Source organism: Ambystoma mexicanum, chromosome 3q, assembly GCF_040938575.1.
Source record: "Ambystoma mexicanum isolate Mex_15411 chromosome 3q, UKY_AmexF1_1, whole genome shotgun sequence".
Taxonomy (NCBI): domain Eukaryota; kingdom Metazoa; phylum Chordata; class Amphibia; order Caudata; family Ambystomatidae; genus Ambystoma; species Ambystoma mexicanum.
The window spans coordinates 225743509-225765757 of record NC_090926.1 but is presented as its reverse complement, the minus strand read 5'-3'; positions in this window follow the sequence as shown (position 1 = coordinate 225765757).

Below are 22249 nucleotides of genomic sequence, written 5' to 3'. Positions count from 1 at the left end.
TCATGAAATATTGAAGCGCTGCGGGAGCGTTACATAAGCCAAAAGGCATGACTTGATATTCAAACAAGCCATATTTGGTACGGAAAGCGGTTTTCCACTCATCTACACTTCTGACCCGGACCAGGTGGTATGCTCCCCGAAGGTCTAATTTGGTATGGATCTGGGCATCTTTGACTTGGTCTAGCATTTCCGGGATAAGAGGCAAGGGGTAGCAGTTCTTCACGGTTATCTGGTTTATTGCGTGGTAATCAATACAGGTTCTCAAGTCCCCTTCCTTTTTCAGTACGAAGAACGTAGGACTGGCTGATAGGGACTTAGATGGGCGGATAAATCCGTTTGCAAGGTACTGGTCCAAATGGGATTTCAGGTGAAGGTTTTCTGGTTCGGTAAGAGCGTAGATCCTGCTGCAAGGGATTTGGGCCCCAGGAATAAAGTCAATTTGACAATCATAAGGCCTATGCGGGGGCAATGTGTTAGCCTGGTCTTTTTGGAATACGTCCTGAAAGTCACGATATTCATCTGGTAAAGCCATAGTTACTCCCAGAGTAGAGGCTCTAGTATTGGAAGTCTTGGAGACACAGGAGTTGGGTTCCGGGTCAGGAGAGTAGCAAGTTAGGGAGCAGTTGCTGGAGAAGGTTAATTTACGTGCCCGCCAGTCTATCAAAGGGTTGTGAGCAACCAACCATGGCATCCCTAGTATCAACCGGAACTGAGGTGCCTTTATAAGATCGAACGAAATACACTCCTGATGTCCATCCTGCCACAGCAAGGTTACTACTGCTGTGCACTGGGTTACTGGTCCGGAGGCGATTTCTGTCTCATCCACGGTAGTCACCTTGTCCCTGGTAGACTTAGAACACAAAGGGAGACCCATCTCTGCTGCCAACTCTTGATCTATATAGTTCCCAACTGTTCCGCTGTCGATGTACGCTTCTACGGCATGCATCTTTGACGATTGTTGGTGATTTATTAAGATCACGGGTATCGCAAAGTGTGAGGTCAGTGGCACTTTCCCATCACTCGACAAACTGACCTCTACGGTTGCCGAGCTTGCTAGTTTTCCGATTCCTTAACTTCATCCTTTTCTGTGGCCCCGACTGTCCTCCTTGGGGGTTTTATTGGGCAGTCTTTCAGAAAATGTCCTGGTTTTCCACAATACAAACAAAGTTGCTGTTGTCTTCTTTTATCCCGCTCTTGTTTTGTTAATGGAGGTCGTATCCCTCCGATCTGCATGGGTTGTACGGCGTTGTCTGGCCCCCGTGGCGCATTGTCTTTAGGCTGAATATAAACTACTCGAGAGTCTGCTTTGGGCCGGTCTGCTTTTCGGTCCTGCAACCGATGGTCTAGCTGCATGGCCAGATTTATGAATTCAGTACAGTCTCTGGGGGGATCAACTACCTGGGCCAAGACACCCTTTAATTCGCCTCGTAAGCCTCGATGGAATAATGTGGTTCTTTTGTTTTCTGGCCACTTGGCTTAAGCAACCAGTCTATTGAAAGTCGCAATGTATGTTAACAAGTCTTGGTTCCCCTGCTGGAGGGATAAAAGTTCGTTATTCACTGCTTGTTCCTGGGTCTGGCGAGCAAACAGTTTTTCCATTTCTCTCTGGAACCCCCCATAGTCCTGTAACAACGGATCATTATGGGTCACCAACGGCACCAACCAATCCGCTGCACTTCCACTCAAGTATGATAGGATGAAAGCTACCCGAGCTTGGCCATTTGGAAATGCCCCAGGGCGACAAAGGAAGTGAAGGCGACACTGATTTATGAATGCTGCATACTTCTGTGGGTCACCCGAAAACCTTTCTGGTGGTGCCAGGCAGCGTGATCTGTACTGGGGTGGGGGTATAAGATGGTGAGATAGGATTTTGCATCGGTGGATTTCCTCCAGGCAGAGGAGTCTGCCCTGCCTACGATTGCAAGAATTGTCTGCTGATTTCGTCGGTGCGCTCTTTAGTCACTATTAGGTCTCTCCGGAGTGCATTAGTCTCTTGTCGGGCTGAATGAACCTCAGCACGAAGGTCCCCCAACAATTGGGCCAATTGGTCGATTTCTGATGTTTCCATGGCGCCCAGGTGGATTATTTATGTGAGGCTTTGCGTTCTGTTACGCTCACCTGGTATCAACGGGGATGCCACCCAACCAGTTGGTCGTTGGTGCCCTTCCCAATGATTCCCTGGTGTGGTCTCGGTGTCGATGGGATTCCGCCTGGAAATGAAGACTATATTAGGACTGGGCGACCAAGGTAAGTTTTCCCCCACCTCCCTTGTGTTTCCAGCCCCTCCCGGTTCTCTTCTCTCCTGGTTGTCGAAATCGGTGGGCTCTCCGTCCTGCTCTCTGGGCAGGGGCACGTTGACTTTTGTGGGCGCGGGCGGTCCAGTTACTTCATTGATTGCTGCCCTTGTAGTGTCTTTCAGATGGGTCTTATTGCGATTTGATGGCGTCGTAATTCTTGCATGCCTTTTCTCTGTTCAAAATGTCTCTTTTTTATCTCCCTAGGAGCGCGGGTGTCCGCTTGGAGAACTGGATATGCTGGTTCTCACTGGGAGATGATGGCACACTATAGCGCTATGATGCGGTAAGGAGGTGCTTTGCATAGAGCAGCGATGTCTTGTCCTCACTGACCTGTGCTTTTCTCTCTTCGTAGGTCGCAGTGAGCTCCCAGCGCAGATGGAGTTCCGTAGCTATGCTGGTCGAAAAGCAACCAACCAGGTAAGTCTTTAAGCGCTTTGTGGTTGTAATGTCTCCACTACCGTCTTTAATGATGTCTTTCTTCTTTTCCCAGGTCCTTCGATCCGGGCAGTGAACTCCACCAACAGAGCTGCCCAGGAGCTGCGAGCATTCAAGGATGATGAATGCAGGTAAGATTCTGCTGCTAACGATGTTCTTGGTTTTTCTGCAGGTCCGGAATTCACCAGGCTCGTGAGAAAGCTGGACACGGTGAGTGTCACGTTGCTAGAAGCAAAGTAAGGCGAAGCATGTTGTCTTGTTCGGGTGTGGTTTAAATAGCCACTGTAAAGTAGTCCAGGTAAAGTAGTCCCTAGGCCACCACACCCAAAACACTAGACCGCATAGCTTGGTTCTAGGAATCAAGCTATGTGGATGCCTCCATGTTGGCTGAAAGCCTAAATAAAGTAGTTCCTCAAGCAGATGTCTTTCCTTACTGATGAGCCTGGTGCCAAATGCGCCAGGACTGGCCCCAAGAGGGCCTGAGAAGTGGATGCCAGGCCTTACTAGTGATCCGAGCCCTGATATCACCTGGCCAATGGGCTTGCCAGTGGGGATCAGGGCTGAGGGTCGTGACAGCAACAAGCTAATCTGCTCAAAAACTTCATTTACAAAATGAGTCCCGTTATCTGATCTCATGACTTCGCATACCTCCCACCTGGGAAAGACCTCTCTTACTAGAAATGTGGCCGCACAGGTAGAGTCTGGGTGTGTACATGGACCTGCTTCTATCGATCTAGAGCAGTGGTCTTCAAACTTTTTGACCTCGAGCCCCCCCAAGAAAAATTTCTCCGGCCCAGGCCCCCCCTATACACATGGACTCCAAAATTCTGCTCGGTTGCGAACGGTTATCGCGCGCTGGAGTAGAATGGTGCCCCTAACGAAGGAGTGAATGCCAAACACCACGTTGTTTCAAAATCATTGCTTGCAATGATTCAAATCAGATTAGAGGACAAATATTTGTGAACAAAGCATTCCGATTATTTTGCTATAATACAAAGGACTCGACTAAAAATAGTGTTGGAAATTTATTTCACACAAACGAAAACACCCAATATTGCTGTCCTGTAGTAACATTTGCTAGGCAAGTGCTATAACAATTTGTTTCTCAAGTACAACAATGTACTGTCAATGCTGTCACTTGCAAGTTGGACACTGACATACTGGAGAACTAGTGTGAAGGATGGTCCTGCCTTTCACCAGCCAGCCTGTCAATATTGGGTTCAATTTTTGCAATAGCCATCTGCAGGCTTTCTTCCACCTCCAGCTTTGACCAATATTTTGTCTTTAGGGCTGCAAGTGCAGTTGCGAATAGCATTGCAGCTCAGAGCAATACATGAAAAGGTCCCTATGTATAGCGTAGGCTCGTGCCATCGACATATTAAAAATTAAATGGCTGCCACAAACAGAACTTAACCGAGGCAGAGGCAAGGGTAACACAGGCAGAGGCGAGGGTAACACAGGCAGAGGCGAGAGCAGAGCAGTTTCAGTCCCCCTTGTCCCTTTTCCTCGTGCATAGGTATTCTTGGTCTGAACATAAATTCGTCTGGGGTCCTCATAGTTTTCGCAGCAAGGCCTGGCAGCCCTGCCATTAACACGCATACTCCATACGCAAATATTTCAGGCTCTAATGGTATAGCCCTCATATCTGCGTGTCCTCCGTATGCTCGAATAATTTCGCATATGTTTGAATAGTGCATTCCTGGAGTTGAACATACTATGCCCTCCTGTGTGAATGAGATTGTCATGTTTAACTTGGTCATCAAATCTCGACCCAAGATGTTTACTGGTGTTTTTGTGAATATAACAGTGGTACATTCATATCATATTTTCCTATAGAGACTGGAAGCGTATCTGTAAAAAGAACACGACTTGTAGCTCCTGTGAAACTCTGAGTATTTTTAGCATCGCCGGACAATTAAAACTTCCCTTTGCGTATACACGAACGTGTTGCACCCGTGTCAACTAAGAAGGAATATTCTTTATCCCCTACAACGACGTTCCCAGTGAGTTGTCCTAGTCCATATATAATTTTGTCCCACCCTGCGTCAATGGGTTTACCCCATCACCAGTGATACTCCTCATTCCAGGGTTCAGAGCATTTCCTGTACTTACTGTCTATGACAGTTGCATCGGTCACTGTTGAGACTGTCCCTGCGGGAAATTCATCGAATTCTGAGGTTGCGAGCCATGCTGTGTTCCTGGCGTTTGTTGTTGCACCGTGTGATTCTGTGCAACTCCATTTCCTCCCTGCTGTAAAAACACAGGTGGATTCACCATACCTGCTCCTGTTCCTTGGTTGTTTTGCATCATGCCTTGGTTTCTGCATGTAAGTGCTAGGTGCCCTGACATCCCATACATAAAATATTCTGGCAGTGGTCTGATCATTTGCCCATTTGACATATCCTGGTTGCCATTTTGTATGTTTTGAATGCCTCCTTGGTTACTCTGAAAACCTCCCTGATTACTCTGCGTTCCTCTTCCTCTGAATCCCCTTCCCCTGGGGTAGAACCCCGTATTGCCCTGATTATTCTGCTGTGGATTATTGACTTGCTGCATGCTTGATCCGTCTGTGCTAGTTGTCATTGCTCCTTCAAGGGCATATTTTGACAATTTCTTATGCACTAATTTTGCCTCTTCAACATTTCGTGCAGCTTCTTTTTTGCGATTCTTTTCTTGCAGCAGCCTGCAATAATGTGTGATGGTCAACTGTATTTCTGACCACGGTTTGGCCTCGATTCTGTGGGATGTTTTCATCCACGCATCCAAGCTCTACCACATCATTGTGCATTACTGACATGGGAAAAATCATAATGGCTGCCGGAAAGCATGCTGCTCGCCAGAGATCATCTAATAATGCGCAGTGAAAACCTGACAGATAGGCCACCATCCACTTTTGCCTCTGTCAGTGTTAATACAGGAGACCATTGCCAGACCCTATCCTTTGGCTGCACACAGAGCAAAATCAGTGCAAAGGAATATAGTGCTGGTCAAAATCCGTTTTCATTGATGTCAAAAATTGCCAAAATCATGGCTCACAGAACCACTAAAAAGGTCCAACCGCCTTGTTGGGGGGTCAACATCATTCTCCCGCAAGAATCTACATGAATGAGAGGTCCACAGAAGGGCACCTATATTTGAACAAAGTATAATTTGAGGCCTGCTTACTGGTAAGGCAGTTGTCAAAAATGGCTGCAATACCGGTGCTTGACACTAACCGGCGCTAGCGATCTAAATTCTGACAGGAGACCTGTATTTCAGAAGCTAAACAGCATCCTAAGTTAGCTGAGACTTCAAAGGGCTTGCTGGTCAATGAGAATTCTTAACACCTACCCTTCCCAGGCCCTACACCAATAGCATAGGATATCACAGGGTCCTGTTGACTAAAAGGGGAGGAGAGTTTCCCTGCAGCCTGGAGGAAAGAGACAATGGATACCTTCAGCTGAATAGAATATGCTGATTTTGGGTGTGATCTGTCAACACTGCTCTGGGGGAAGGCAAGACACATGATCTCTGAGTCAAGCCAAGTTCCCGGGGGCAGGACAAACAAATGGGTGTACTGAATTGAGAGCAAATGTATGTTTTATTAAATTGCTTATAAAATATTGTATCAAGCTGACAGAAATGTACAATTTGGGGATTCTTAATATGAAAAATTCACTCACAGTTGAAGACGAAGTTGGACGTTGTGGGATGTTCTGAGGCAAAACCCTGGATTTATTAATATTGTAGACACTGTGATTATGCTAGGACAATGCAAACTTACAGTAATATGCGCAGAGAGGGGGTGTACCTCCGTGGAAGATTTGATGAAAAACCAATATGGCGAAACCCACTAAAAGCGCAAAATGTTGTTGTTTCTGAACCCAAACTCGTAGAAACATGTGCCTCGAAACAAACTGTACCTTAGTACAGCAATCGTTCCCCAGTCAGAGGACAGTAAATCCTTTAACCTACCAGAACCCTTAGTGGGTTGGGCATAGAAAGTCAGCCTTCCCACCAACTTTCAAAAGACATAAAAAGAACCACTGAAACCCAGATAGGGACTGCTCTTTCCACTTTCTTGTGCAGCACTTTGCCGGACCAGACAATATCCAGAAGGACCATAGGCTCCAGATAGACTCCAGAACTTGAAACAGAGAGGCCTGAACCAAAAGCTGAATCCTTCTCAGCAGGTCTCAGAATCCAGCAACCTAACTAAACTATTCAACAGCCGGGCTGTGCTGTTCGCTTCTGTCCCAGAACCTGTGCCAGAACCGAGATCCAGAGAAAGCAGAGCTGTATCCAGAACCGCTAGGTCCAGTTCAAGAGGCCGACCAGACCAGACCGCTGTGCAGTGCCGGTAGCAGACCCAGACCAGGCTGCTGTGCAGTGCCGATAGCAGACCCAGACCAGACGCTGTGAGCGGAACCAGTGGCAGAGACCGTCCCATGGCGAGAGTGCAGTCCAAGGCCCCTTCCAATCCAAAAACTAGGAGTGAGTATCCATCCAGATCTGTACAGAACCAATCTCTTAGTTTAAAATAATCTTATCCCATCCATTTCAACCTGTCCCGAACTGCATAGAAATCATGTGTCCATTCTGTGATATCCAACCTGTCAAAGCGAAATTGTCCTTCTGAAATCTTGACTTCATTCTGAAAATCTACCTCCACAAAAACATCCGTATCTTTTGAACCGTATGTCCTAGAAGCAAGATTTATTTATTTTATTTATTAAGCTAAGAACCTAAGCTTTCCAACGAACCTAATACGACACCCTTATAGTTTTTTCCGTAATCGCGATCGACTCACTCAGAAAAAGTGCCGCGAATTGCCAACTGGCTCAATTTTACCACTAATCATTCCTGAATCATTGTTAGTGTTGTCCTGAACTAATTAAAAGTAGCTAACACTTACCCTGAATCTCCTATAGGAAATTAATCATTTTAGCATATTTTTCACTTCCTTACAAATCACATGTAAAAGTATTTCGACTGTTTAAAAGCATACCGGTTGCTCTAAGCTTGCTAGGGGGAACTGAACTGCTTTTGATTGTATTCCTCAAAACCTATGTGCCCTCATTTCTAACCCTCTTCATATTGCATAGGGGGGGAGTGAGCTGTCATAAAGAAAAAAGTGACCATTTTATCTATTGTGGAAACCATATCAGTTTATTTCTGTGCTGCATTCTTTCCATCATTGCTTTTCATTGAAACCATACAAAGTATTCTCTGCTACCTTATCCGTTCTATACCAACTCCTAAGTAATTAACGAATTGTGCTACTATAATATTATCCACTGTTAATCACTGTCATATTCATAAGAGTGCTATCAAATATTAATTTATTCATAAAAGCGTGATATATATATATTGTTTAATTTTTCAAATAAATCTTTTAATTTGCAAAACAAACCTACTTCTTGGCTCAGTGAGGTCAGGGAGATTCAAAGAGAGGGGCGTTATATAAGGGTTCATCATCCAGATTTATGAACTTGTCATAAAAATATGTAAATAAGGGCTTCCATTGGGCATCCCAGACTAGGCATTGACTTAGTTGGAGTGCTGAATTGAAGTCACTTACAATTCCTACCAATTTCTTGAGCTGTTTCTGTACCGGCTCTGGCAGCCCTTGGCACAATATATGGTAGACCACAGGTATAGATTTCCTCCAAGATTCCAGAGTCTCGAGTACCCATGCGTCTTGGAAATTCTGAATGTAAATCAACCAGTCTTCTTACTTCTTCATTTTCCGGGTCATGATAGCTCCCATATCGGAAGTATCTGGATATAACAATCGTAATGCTTTCCACACCGTGGCTCTGCAATTGTTAAATGGAACTCCGTCATGTGCGGTATTAACTGTGGTCACACCAGGGTAACCTGCCCTTGTCCACACATTGGGCCTCATTACCCGGTAGGCGGTGAGCCATGGCGCTATTAGCGCCATGGCTCATGCCGGTAAAATACCGGCACCGCCTTGGCGGAAAGTGGATTTACCGCCCCATTCCAAGGTTGGAGGGGCGGTAAATCCCCCTTCCGCCATTGCCCTTCCCCATTCCCATTTCTGCCCCATAGGGCTCTATGGGAATGGGGAAGGCGCTAATTACGGCACTGCAATTTTGCGGTGCCGTAATTAGCTCCGAGGTCCCTTAGCGGGTTGGATTTTAACGCCTGCAAAAAGCAGGCGTTAAATCCCCCAACCCGCAAAGGGACCTCGTAGTAAGGCGGTAGGGCTTTACCGGTACCGGTATTTTACTGGTACCAGTAAATCCCTACCGCCATCCGTGTAATGAGGCCCATTGTCTGCTCTATCACCAAGTATGGTGATTAAGATGCCTTTGATATCTTGTATAGCTAGCGTGTTGCCTCCTGTCATTTTTTCTAGCTCGTGTATCCAGTTTCCGGCTCCCGATGTCAACATTGGAAGCTTATTATTCAGGTTTTCCCGATCCATGTGTTGCCATGGAATATACTGTGGTCTTGCTCCTCCTTTCTCGAGCAACAGAAATTGAGACGCATAGTCCTCTCTCTCTTCTCTCATTGTTCTTCTGTCTATTGCAGGAGTAATATTCCTGCATCGCCGCCTACCTGGTAATGTCCTTAGTCGGCTCACATAGGGTGGTGGAGACACCCCCCTCTGACCGTGAGATACTTCTTCATGTCAGTCTGACTGCATGGCAGACTCTGATGCCCTTGGTGCAGACCCATTAGAATCTAACCATCTTATCCCTTTCCCCTCCTGTGAGTCGCTGTTCACGTCTCCTTTCTTCCTCCTTTTCCTCATGCTACTCTCTTTCGCTGTCAGGCATTGTCTGCACCCAACTCGTGCAACTTCTTGCATCCTCTTTGCTCCTACTTATTTCCAACCTATCTAGGGACAGTTCTCTATTCCCACTAATTCAGGAGACGTCTTCAGTATCGTACAGCTGAGCGCCCTCCAGGCACTCGCCTTCCCCCTCTCCTTGGGGCACTTGTTCTAGCCCCATTTCATCATATATTCTATCGATCGTCTCTCCGATACTTCTGGTCTCGAAGTCATCCTCGATATCAGCCCTAGACGTGCCTGGTACTGAATCGTAGGCAGGAAAGATTCTTCTATATCTTCCCAGTCTACTACTGGGTCAGGTTTTTTAATCTCCCTTTCCAGATATTCAAGATCGCATGCTCTCTGTCTTCGCTTACGTTCTACATCGTCTTCGAATTCTCTGCACTTCCTCGCTTCTTCTTCCTCTTTGTTTGTGTCTCTATGTTCATTTGCCCTTTGGATTTCCTCATCCCTTTGTCTCTTTATTCTTTTCTCCCATATCCTTTTTTCTTCTTCTATCCTTCGCTGCTCCTGATCATTGACTGCTCTCTGTTTATGATCGCGTTGCCTTTCTTGCTCTTCACGATATAACTGTTCTCGTCTGCCTATCTTTCTTCCTTATTCTTTTGTCTCTCAGTCCTTTTTCCTTTTCCTTCTCTTTTCTCTGTAACTCGTCTACCTTCTCTTTTTGTTTCGTGTCATCAATGCCTTTGCCATCGAGTTTCAATAAAATCTGTCCTCTCATCCATTCGTTCTATACGAATGCTATCTCATCAGTTCTATTCTCATTTCCTTTCCATCTTTTGCCTTCTCTCTCTGTATCGAGAGATGTACTTGCTTGTGTCTGATCTCTTCTCTCGTCCTCGCGTCTCTTCTTGTCCCTCGGGACTTTGTAGGTGATATCTCTATCTTTGTACAGATTTTCGTCGCCACTTTGCGTAGGTGACTCGTATGCTGGGTTGCTATACCCAATAGCTGCGTTCAGTTCTCTTAATGGGTATAACCCTTCGTCCTTACTGTCTTCAGTTTTTTGTTTCAGATGGGGCGGGTGGCACTGTGGGCGTCTCACACCCCTCTGTGCACACATTAAGTATCCAGTTTATAGGCGGCTCCTCCTCTTTCTCTTCTTGGTAGATTTTCCACAATTCTAGACCAGCTAGGCGTTTATCTAACATTTTTGCCCGTGTATGTGGCGTGCAAATATGTCATCATGTGTTGCAAAACCGTTTTGGATAATGATCCACCCTGTGGCCATGGTATAAACATTTTGTTTGCAGTTCCTTTAACCCATTCTGCACTGTACTTTTTCAGCTTAGGTGCATATTTTGGCAACTGTTTGCACATGTGTACTAATGGAGTCATGTCTTCCATTTTTAACTGTGTTCACTTCCTCTTTATACAACACTTGTTAATATCTTTCATTACTTAAACAATTTCAACCATCTGAGCGAGCACCAATCGTTGCAAGCTCCAAACCCGTTTTTTCCACAACATTTTTACATCTCCTATTTCACTCACCATTTCAAGTATCCAATTGTGTAATTTTTGTACTAGTTCCTCGAAGGAAAACATTTCAACCTATGACATCACAACAAACAACACATAAGACAGATGTTTACAGACTAGACGAACTCCAGCTGGTTACATAGACCTCTGCCTCTAATATTACCCTGACATGGAGTTTAAACCTATCCCTTTCATGGGCGTCTTTAACCGCTGTGATGACCTATTTGTTCCTCTTCATTCAGGATGCTGGATACAAGTTTCTTCTAGCCGCTATATTAAAGCGTAGGAATTAGGCGAATCCTCTCTCTTCTCGGGTGTCGCCCCCGGTATCCTCTCTCTTCTCGGGTGTCCTCCCCGGTATTTTCTTTTGCTACTTAGTCACCCTTTGAGTCACTATTTCCTTCCCCATATATATACATATATATACATCCTACTCTACTTCTGACTATGTTTTGTTTTCCCGCTTCCCTCCGTTACCTTCCCTTACTTGTTCTAAGGCATGCACTTTTGCCAAACCATTTAGTCTTTTTCACTCACCGTTCACATGTTTCCTCTCTGGATGCTCTAGATCACCACCTTTGTTACCGCTTCTCCTGCCGTTCACCCACTCAGCTGCCCGTAGGAGTGGGGAGGGGTTATGAGGGTTACAGGGGTCCCTTCAGACCTCGTTCTACAGATTCCATTTTTATTCTACCACTGTCTACGGGGAGCTTCACAGTCTACTCAGCCGGATGGCAAAGCACTTGTGACATTGCAGAGGACCTAAAGTTACTTTATGTCGACGGTCAACGGGTGTCTTATTCTAAACGATAATCGATAACCATCAAGCTCTGCTACCAAGTGTGCTCCAGGACCCCCAACCTGCCCATATAGTCAGGGTTTGCCCAGAAGCCCTTTAAGACAAGATAGCAGCACCCGTGAGATGGATGGGGTGCAGATTTAATACTCCAACACCCATCAATAATGACAACTCAACAGTTTGGCAAAGGGAGTCAGTTTAATGACAAGTACAAAAAACGGGGAGTCTCATGAATATCAGCGGATGCGTGATCTCCCCTCTCGCTTCACAGCTCCAAAGAACGTCATAAAAATCATAACATTTATACTAAAAACTCATCATCATTGATGTATACCATTACAATTGGCATGCACTTCTATTGGTTCAGGAAAGGTAATTTTAATATAGGTACTATATCTGTATATGGTAACGGAGTAAGGGGATTGGGTAAACACTGTCAGGTGGGGCATCTAAGCCCGTCCTTCAAAATGGCTACTGTAGACGTCACTAAAAGTATGACGTCCTATTTGTTCTACTACCTATAGGACCCTAGATTACTTGGTCCATTGTGATTGGGTTGGCACCAACCCCATGCATACTTTTCCACTTCGCTTAGCAGGACGCAGAATGGTCGGCCAGGTGCAGGGTGCCCCTTAATTCCCCCGACCTTCGTCCAATTATGGTTAAAATTATTCATTACTTTAGTGGCTATGTATCAATTAGTTCATTGTGGTTGGCCTCGAGACTGCATCTTTTGTCTGGAAGAGTTCTGATATCTTCTTCTGGCCTGCTGCCATGTGTAGGTGTGAACCTCTCACTTCTTCTTGCTCGGCTGGTCATGTGATTCAGACAGCGTGAATTTGCCTCTTTTCCACATAATTTGTGTATTTTATTTTCGTTTCACCCACCACCTGTCTTCGTCTTCTTATCTTGACCTTTCTGTTCTTAGCTTCAATTAATTGTAGCTAATGCTTATCACTTCTACTGATACGACCTGGGCTTTCTGGTACAAGGGGCCTCTGCTGAGTTTCGCTTCTGCCGCTTATTCTCGATTTTGCTGAATGCAAAGCCCTTCTCGTGTGGCCTTTAGTAACCTTGGGTTGATTCTGCTTCTTGTGCAAAGTGGAAATATACTTATATAATGTGCTTCATTTGAGGTAGATATGTATATGTGGTGCTTGCTGCACTATCTTTCTACTAAGCATAGCAAGCCGCATGATTTTCTTAGCTTTCTTGTGGGTCCAAGCATATGTACATGCGCAAACTGGTTGAATATCTTCATCATGCTCATGGCTTAAACTTCTTCCCTTTGACATCGTACTTTCACGTTAGGTTCACGATATCCCTGCCCCATGGTGTTTTGACTCTTTACGTCATTCTCTGGTCATCATTTCTTATACATGTGAGTCAGTCCGGGTTCTCGTGACGTCACCATTCGTCTTCCATTAAGACCTTTTTGGTTTCTTCAGGGACTGTACTTAGATGATCTTAATTTCGTTTCATTTGTTAATATAGTTTTCTCAATGGGTACCTTACTGTCCATGGTTTCCTTGGTACTGGTACTTCAATAGGTGCTGTTCTTATGATCGGTACTGGTCAGAGCCCTACTGCGGCTCCCTGCTGGTTTATTTGCTCATCATATGTCACATACTTCGGCGTGAACGTTCCTGGTACTTCAAAATGGACGGTTGGAGTGCAGGCTGTATTTGGGACCTCCTCTACAGGTCCCTGGGCTTAAGGCCAAGGATAAGTCTTGCTGTCCTATTCTGGATTAGCTGGGGGGGGTCACAGAGTGGAATATGGTTGATTCAGGAGGCTATTGCAATAGTCAAGCATAGAGAGTACCAGGGCTCGGGTAACATTGAGCCTCTTTGGGAAAATGCGAAAGGGGAGAATTCCTTTGAGAAGGAAGAGCTGTAAGTGGAACTTCTTGGCAATGTTCTGAGTGTGAGGGAGGAAGGAGAGAGAGGAGTTGAAGATGACTCCAAGGTTTTTGGCTTCAGAAGAAGGAGCAGGGGGAGACCCCAAGGAGGAAGGCCAGAGTGAAGGGAAGGAGGAGGGAACATGGGTCCCAATGGGAAGGATCTCAATTTTACAGGGGTTGAGGCTGAGATAGTTGGAGGTGCACCAGGACTGGATGGCAGATAGGCAATCAGGGATGATGGAGGGTGAAAGAGGGTCAGCAGGAAGTTTAAAAAATAGCTGTGTGTCGTCGGCATAACACTGGAAGTTGGGGCTGAAGGAGGAGATAAGGCGTGCAAGCAGAGCAAGGTAAATGTTGAAGAGTCAAGGGGAGAGGATAGAACCCTGGGGGACACCACAGGTGGAAAAGGAAGTAAGAGAGGAGAAGGTGCCCAGGATGACTTGGGAAGAGCGGTCAGTAATGAAGGATGTCAGCCAGTCCACTGCCCAATCTAGGATACCAAGGGTATTGTGGAGGTTTTGTATGAGGATGGAATGGTTGACTGTGTCAAAGGCAGAGGAGAGATCAAGAAGGATGAGGACAGCTGGGGAGTTGGAGTCCACAGATGCAAGCATTTCTTCACAGGTGTTCAGAAGATCAGTTTCCATGCTTCTCGGAATCCATATTGATGGTCGTGGAAACCACCAACAAGTTCAGTGTGTGAGTTGAGATGGGGCAATGCCAGCTTCTCCTGCAGCTTCCCCAGGAAGGAGATGATGGAAATAGGGCAGTAGCTGGCAGGGCAGGTAGGGAATGCTGAAGGTTTTTTCAAAAGTGTGCGCACAAAGGAGTGCTTAAGGGAGGAGGGGAAATATTGAGTGTCAAAAGAGTGATTGCAGAAATCAGAGAGTGCAGGGGAAAGAGAGCCAATGTTATCCTTGATGGTCCTGTTTAGAAGAGACCTTCATGGAGCACACAACTCTGGTAACTTCGTCAGGTGTGACAGGTGAGAATGAGGAAAAGGAGGAAAGGGGAAGGCAGGGGGCCAAGGGAGGTAAGGGGGTGTGGGATGGGTTGTGAGGGTGTGTAGCAAGGGTGATCAGAATGTCCTGAGGTTTGGTGGTCGCAGTGTGTGGCCAGTACGCTGCAGAGGGCCTGGGAAGGAGAACGGGAAGAGGAGACTGCCGAAGGGTTGGCTAGTTCCCTGCAAATCTTGAAAAGTTTACCAGTTATATCCCAAAAATATTTCATTTATCCTTAAGACTGCCTGATCCTTTTTTGTCTTGTTTCCTTCTTGATGTTGTCTTGTATTTATTGCGCACAGATGCCTGCGGGCTTTGGCTCATTACAAATAAATAATATTAAATAAATAAATAAATGTACTCTACAAAGCTGCTCTCAACTCTCCTCTGCGCTCTTCCACAAACAATGCGCATGGTGTCCCTGCTTCTCTTTTTCAGTGGCCACTTTGTGGAGGGCGCATCCACACGGCAATGGAGCAATCAATAATCGCATGCAAACGTTTTAAGTCCTTCTTTTCCCACAGCAAGTTGGTCTGCAAATGTATGTGCTTCATGCTGTTGTCAAGCATAATGGCCAAATGGCCACGTAAAGGCATATGCATTTTCGAAAAACCACCACTAACAGAGCAATGCATAACAGATACGGTTAACATTTTTAATCAGTTATAGTTCCTTACAAAATTGTGATCACTCATTTACACAATTGTGCATACTTGTTTACAGTATTGTGTGCTCAAGAGGCCCTGTTAATGGTAGAAATGCATTCATAAAATGTCAGCTAATATAAAACGTGAATGTATTTAAGGGTATATACATATAAACGTACATTTAATCTCAGAGATCGTTTGTTTATTTAATTATGCATACTTTTTAAAATAATTGTGTGGTCTTATAAAACCCCACACCTGGTCCTGCCTTTCCTCCACTCCACCCCCACAACACTGTGTTTACAACAGTACTATCAAGACTGAAGACACAATGAAAGGAAATGCATTTAAATGACCACCTTTAGTTTCAATCATTGTCACCTGCAGCATGCCTTGTGAAACCTGTGGGATTCCCGCAGTAAGATAAAAACGTTCTGCCACAACCCGGGATCTGCTACCCACCCCAAACTCTCCAATTACACATGTGGCCCTCTTTCCCTAATGTGAACCCACAAATTTCCCCTCCAAATCTAATTTGAGCACTGTTCTTTTTTGTCTTCCTGAGAGAAACCTGCGTTAATCACTAGCATCGAGCCAAAAAAGTGGCTGCTTTCCGTTTGTGAAAAACTTCACTGAATCAATGTACTATGGGAGATGTTTAAAGATTTTTGGACTGGCGGCACCCCCTTCTCAATTGAATTTTTAAAAAACTACTGGAAAGATTTCCAGCAAACACGTTGTGTCCAATTTGTTTCTTATTTGGTGCAAATACATCCAGCAGTTTTTGCGCTACAGGTTTCAATGTAAACACATGTTTCGCTGTGGGAACAGGTTGAAAACACTTATTTTTTTCTTAATAACATTTAAATGTTTGCCGGATTTCCCCCAAAATGTCCAGTTTGGAGGGACCATTGCCTGAGCATCTTTTGGGAAAATGTCGTCCAGATCCGTCGGGAGAGTCAAAAATTATTAGCAAAAGAAGTTGGGAAAAATCAATGCAATTAAACAGTTTAACCCTTGGGTGGCTATGGAGGGCGCCTGCTTTTATCAATTGATTAAAGCAGGCAGATTCCATAGGAATCCATTGTAGCATAATAATTTGAAGGCAGCATTTACATTTTGTTTTTTAAAAGGAGAGTAAAAATGAAGAGTAAAGGCAATTTCACCCAGTTCTACTCTTCCCTTTTGAACTCTTTTTTGTAAATGTTTACAATTGCAATCAGGGGACGCAACAGAATGGCAGTACTAATGTTGTTGGTCCCCTGCAAGCAATTAACATTTTTTACAAAATTACCTACTTGGTGCTTTAGCATACATTTTGAAAAGCGTGTTTTAAGATTCTCCCTTCATTGTTTAAATTTACCATGAAATTACAGTGACTTTATCATGAAATGAATGCAAAAAACACGCATTGATGAAATAAAAAGACGGTAGTTTTTCATTTCTGAAAAGTCTCAGTTGCTGTGGTGTACCATGCGAAATAACCACTTGTTTTTTAGACAGGAGCATCCCCTTCTCTGCCAATCAACGAATTTACAACAAACCAAAAAAAGTCGCATCTGCAATGCTTTGTGTTCAACTTGTTTCTTATTTACTGCAAATGAATCCAGTGTTTTTTGCGTAAAGACTGCTCAATTAGAGCACCCTTTTCTTTATGAAAGATGAATGCGAGTAAGCGAAAACAGCTTTTTTTATTGACTTAATAACATTTCAACCGTTTAACACATTTTCCATAAATGGTCCAGTTTGGAAGGGCCGGTGGCAGACACTTTTGTTGAAAATGTCATTCAAATCTATCCAGCGAGACAAAGTTTATTAGCAATATTAGTACCCGGCGAGAGTGAAGCAGAATGCAACACGCATTCTGATTGGCTCTCGCCGGATCCTTACCCGGCCGAGAATCCTTCGATTCTCGGTCGGGATTCCAGCCACCTTGTACTCGGTGGGGGGCGTGGCAGCCCCCCAGCCAATGAGGAGGCTCGAAGCGGGGCCATCCCCGCCACAAGCCTCCCCACGGCAGAGAGGCTGCCTTCGTCCCCCGCCGGGGACTCAGGTAAACTTTATTTTATTTTTATTTTTTTTTCCCTCCCCCCCTCCTACCTCCCCTCCCCAACCCTCTCCACTTACCTGCTTGCTCCTGCGTCCCCGGTGGAGGACGATAGCAGCCATCCCCGCTCCGAGCCTCCCCACGGCTGAGAGGCTGCCTTCGTTCCCCGCCGGGGACTCAGGTAAGCTTTATTTATTTATTTTTTTCTTCCCTCCCCTCCCCACCCCACTCCACTTAACTGCAGTGTGGAGACTCGGAGCGGGGCCATCCCTGCTGCGCGCCTCCACACATTGCTGGAAGCTTCCATCGTCCCCCGCCGAGGACGCAGGTACATTTTTTATTCTCTTCCCCTCCCTCCCAACCCCACTTACCTTCTGCTTCTTTTTCTTTTTCGGGAGCGGATGCGCTGGGAACATTTTTGTTCCCAGTTCGTCTGCTCCCGATGGCCACCATGGAAAGGGAAAACGGACTACGTTTTCTCTTTGCATGGCGGCCATTTTCTTGGCCGTTTCGGGACAGAGAAAAATGCTTTTAGTGCCCCGGTCACGCACATAATGCGGGCCGGGGTACTAATAGCAATATGACCCTCGCGTTGGGAGCATATAACTATGGGCCCGTGGCATTACCTGATTCGGGAATGCCTCCGCCGCTCGGGTCATATTGCTTAAGTATTGCGAAAAAAAATCAATGCAGGTTTTTTCTTAACTATGAGATGCCGACCGCCATTGTATAATATATATGTCTGCAATACAAATTGACGTGAGCCTAAATAACCTCCTATAGGTTTTACAATTGCTTATGCACAGACCACCCTCTGTTTTTAATGGTGCGAAGAACACGCAGTTCTAAACAAAAAGATCAGCAAGACGGTTTAAAGAAGGTATGCCTTTTGTGAAGTTGCTTTGAAAACAATCACAGAAATGCTGAATATGTAGAGTTGTGTGCAGACCTACACGTGCACACACAGCAGCTGTAATCACTGAGTTATTAGCATCTAGTCGACAACCTTTTACAAACAAAAGCATGCATCCAGTACATTCCAGATATATTCAAAGGCATTTATGAGGTCAGAGCAAGGTTCTGCCTTCAAACTTCTCCCACCGCTACAGGCCTGGGTTGACTAGAATGGGCCCAGGATGACCTCCAGAGGTATCACACCAAAGTAGTTTTTCCTGAGTACCCTATGAGCCTGTCCACCTTTGCAAGAGTGTGGGGGGGGGGTGCTGGGGTGATGGGGATTTAGCAAGGACATTTTTGGCTTTGTAAATGAGGACGAATTTAAATAGACAGTGATTTTGCATAAGGATATATCCAACACAATGGCTGTAAGTGGAGAATGGGGGAGGATCGAGTTAAGCTGTAGAGCGTGTGAGTGGCGAAGTTTAGGATTTTGTTTAGTAGAGCAAAAGAATAGAAGGGGAGAACAAGGAGTAAGCTCGAGCAGTAGTCAGGTTTGCAGAGCACAATATTAGGGAAACGAGTTTTAGCTGAGTCATGTGCGAGGTTGGAGTGGATTTCTTAGTGCTGAGAAGGATTGTCCTAGTAGCCGCGCAAGAAGCTGTGATGAACTGTTGGGGTTTGAGTTCACTATCAAAGATGACTCCAAGATTGGGAAACTCAGCTGAAGGAGATGTCTCGGGGGAGAGGAGATGGGAGATGGGAAGGCAGGGTTCGTATTAGAAGCATCTAACAGCAATATTTCAGTTTTGGAAGAGTTCAGCATCAGGCAGCAAAAAGCTATCGAATGACAGATGGTTATGAAACAACTAGAGATGTGTAGAGAGATGTCAGGAGAAAGGAGGGGAGAAAAAGAAGTACTGCGTGTGCCCACAGAGGTGGTATAAAGTCTAAAGACGAATTGGCCAAGGCCAGATCTTTGGGGAAAAACCACAGGTATAGGTTTGGGGTGAGGGGTGATTGGGTTACAGGAGATAGATCATCAGAGAGATAACAGGTCACCCAGTTAAGTGCAGTAACCTTGAAACAAAGAGAAGATCAGGGTGGGTGGGGAGAACGGTGATCAAATGTACGGAAGACTGTGGAGGGATAAAGTAGGAGTATAAGGGACGAGCAGTGAAAATGGTGAGCACTGGTTGGAAATCTTGAGATGGGGAAGTATAGCTTCAGTGGCGTGTTTGCTCTGGAATCCACATTGGAGGGGGTTTGCGCAAAAAGTGACCCTCAAGGTAGCAGATAATGTGGTTGCATACCATCCACTTCAAGACCGGAGTGGTGGAGCAAGAGGGAAACCTGTCTGCAGAAGGAGGGGTTGCTCTCCCTGTTTCCTCTCTGTGCAGATGCCAGATTCCGACGGAGCAGCTGAGGATGCAGCGTCGTGGCGAGTCTGGAGGGAGACTGTTAAGTGAAAAAGTGATTTTGTTTGTGTGCATTCATGTGTGCAAGGATTGTATAAATGTGTGTGTGCATGCATGCAAGGGTGTGCACAAGTGTGTGCATGTGCATGTCAGTGAGGGGCTGTCTGTAAATGCTTACGTATGAAGGAATGCAGTTTGAATGGTGTACATGGGTGTGACTGTGCATGTCAATAACAATGCAGTGTGAATGTTCTGGGTGCTTGTGTGAATGATAGATACACTGTATGAGTGCATGATTGGTGGGTGGATGTGTGTGTCTGAATGTATGTCTGTGAATGTGTTTGTCTGTGTCTATTTGTCTACCTGTGTGTGTGTCTGTGTGTGTCTGTGTGTGTCTGCCTGTGTGTCTAAGGAGGTCACTACAACCCTGGCACTAGGGGGTTAATGGGGCCGGTAGAGCTGCCGGCACCATTAACCCCCTACCGCCTCATTACGAGGGCCGCTCGCGGGACCTGCTAAGGACACCTGGTAAAACCCTGAAGTCGCAGACATTGCCTCATGCAGCATTGCCATAGAAGACTATCCCGGAATTGTTGAATTGCACAGGAGTCTGCAGCAATGTATGTTTGCAATTCAGATTGTTGTGCCGTGTTGGAGCACGGCCATCTGAATTTCCCAGCTGTGTGCAAGTCTGCACTCTGAGACAGCAGTCAGCGGTTCGAGGCCTTACCAATGACAAGTGAGCGCTTTGCAAATGACTCATAACGTTAACACTTTGGGCCTCATTACGACCCAGGCGGTAAGTTACCGCCTGGGTCGTACCTTAACCACCACGTTTACGCCATGGTGGTTGGCGGACTTACCGCCCCATTCCGAGGTCGGCGGGGCGGTAAGTCCCCAATCCCCATTTACCCTTCCCCATTCCCATTTTTGCCCCATAGGGCATAATGGGAGTGGGGAAGGCGTTAATTATGCCACCGTAAATTACGGTGGCGTAATTAACAACATGGTCCCTTAGCGCCATGGATTTTAACACCTGCTAAAAGCAGGTGTTAAATCCGCCATGGCGCTAAGGGACCTCGGAATCTGGCGGTAAGGGTCGGCGCTGTTTACGCTGCCGTAAACCCCTTACCGCCTGGGTCGTAATGAGGCCCAAAATGAATCTATCAAAGGGCTTCAGCAAAGGTCCATTATTCTCCTTTTGAGAAAAAGAAGTTCAATACTTACTTTGTGGTGGTAACTGACATTGAAAGTATTAGACAATTCTTCACAAAAGAAATATTGCCCATTCTCACCGGGCAAAGACAGATTGACCAATCACAATCTGCCTTTCCCAGGCACGATGGTGCTTTCACCTCCCGCGCCGCCGCCATTAAAATTGAAGGCACTAGGTCCCTTTTCGGATTACGGTGGCCATTTTGGAACATGTTTTTCTTGGTAAAACCAGGTATCTTTAGCGGGTCCCGCGAGCGGTCCATCATGCTAACAACGGGCCCATCATTAACGGGCCCATTGTTAGCATGCTCCCCATTCCCATTGATTGAGCCCTATGGGGGCTCAAAGGGGAATGGGGATGCACATGGTCTGGGTTCCCTGAATGGGGAAATACCGGGCCCTCCAAGGTCGGAATGGTCCGGTATTTCCCCATTCAGGGAACCCGGACCCGGCACCTGGTATGGGGGTAGCCATGCCGCTAAAAGCGGCATGACTACCTCCATACTCGGAATGACCCCCAATGTGTGTGTGTGTCTGTGTATTGGTGTGTCTTTGTGTGTGCCTGTGTGCGTCTGTGTGTGTGTGTGTGTGTGTGTGTGTGTGTATTTGTGTGTCTGTGTGTCTATGTATGAGAGTCTGGTGTCCCTGGAAGGACAATCGGAGCATTAACATTTGACAGGCTCATGGCATGCCATGTTTTACTGGTGTTTATGGGAAAAGCAAAGCCAACTTGAGTGTTATTATGTGACAGATGGGTTGTGGGGAGAGTACTGCAATTGGGCTGGCAGAATACTACTGTGACATGAAATGTTGTGCTAGCATTAAGGGCAAAGACAACATGATGAGTACACAGAGGAGGGCATATTTCCTTACTGTGGTCTGATATGATATATAATATGATATTTTATTTATAGCGCGCCCATACACAAGTGTTTCAAGGCACAACGAGGCAAGGAAAAAATGAGACAACAAACTTATGAGGCCCAGTGACATTGAGATCGCGCAACTGCAGGGAGAGGGAACGGGGAAAGTGCAAAGGACAGGGGAGGAGTGGAAAGTGCTGAACAGGATAAAAACAACAACCAGTAGTGTGGCCAGCATGTGGCAAGTGCAAGAATTAAGCACAGACAACTGATGTCTGATAGGTGCAAGTAAGGGGACTGTAAGGTTGCAGAAACAGACCCAAGTGCAAGGGTTGCCAGGGGACAGTGCGGGCATGCAACTGGGTGGGCAGGGACCTGGGCCCGAATTCAGAGGGGAGCCAGGTGCCCAGTGCAGTAACAGAGAGGTCAGCAGGGGA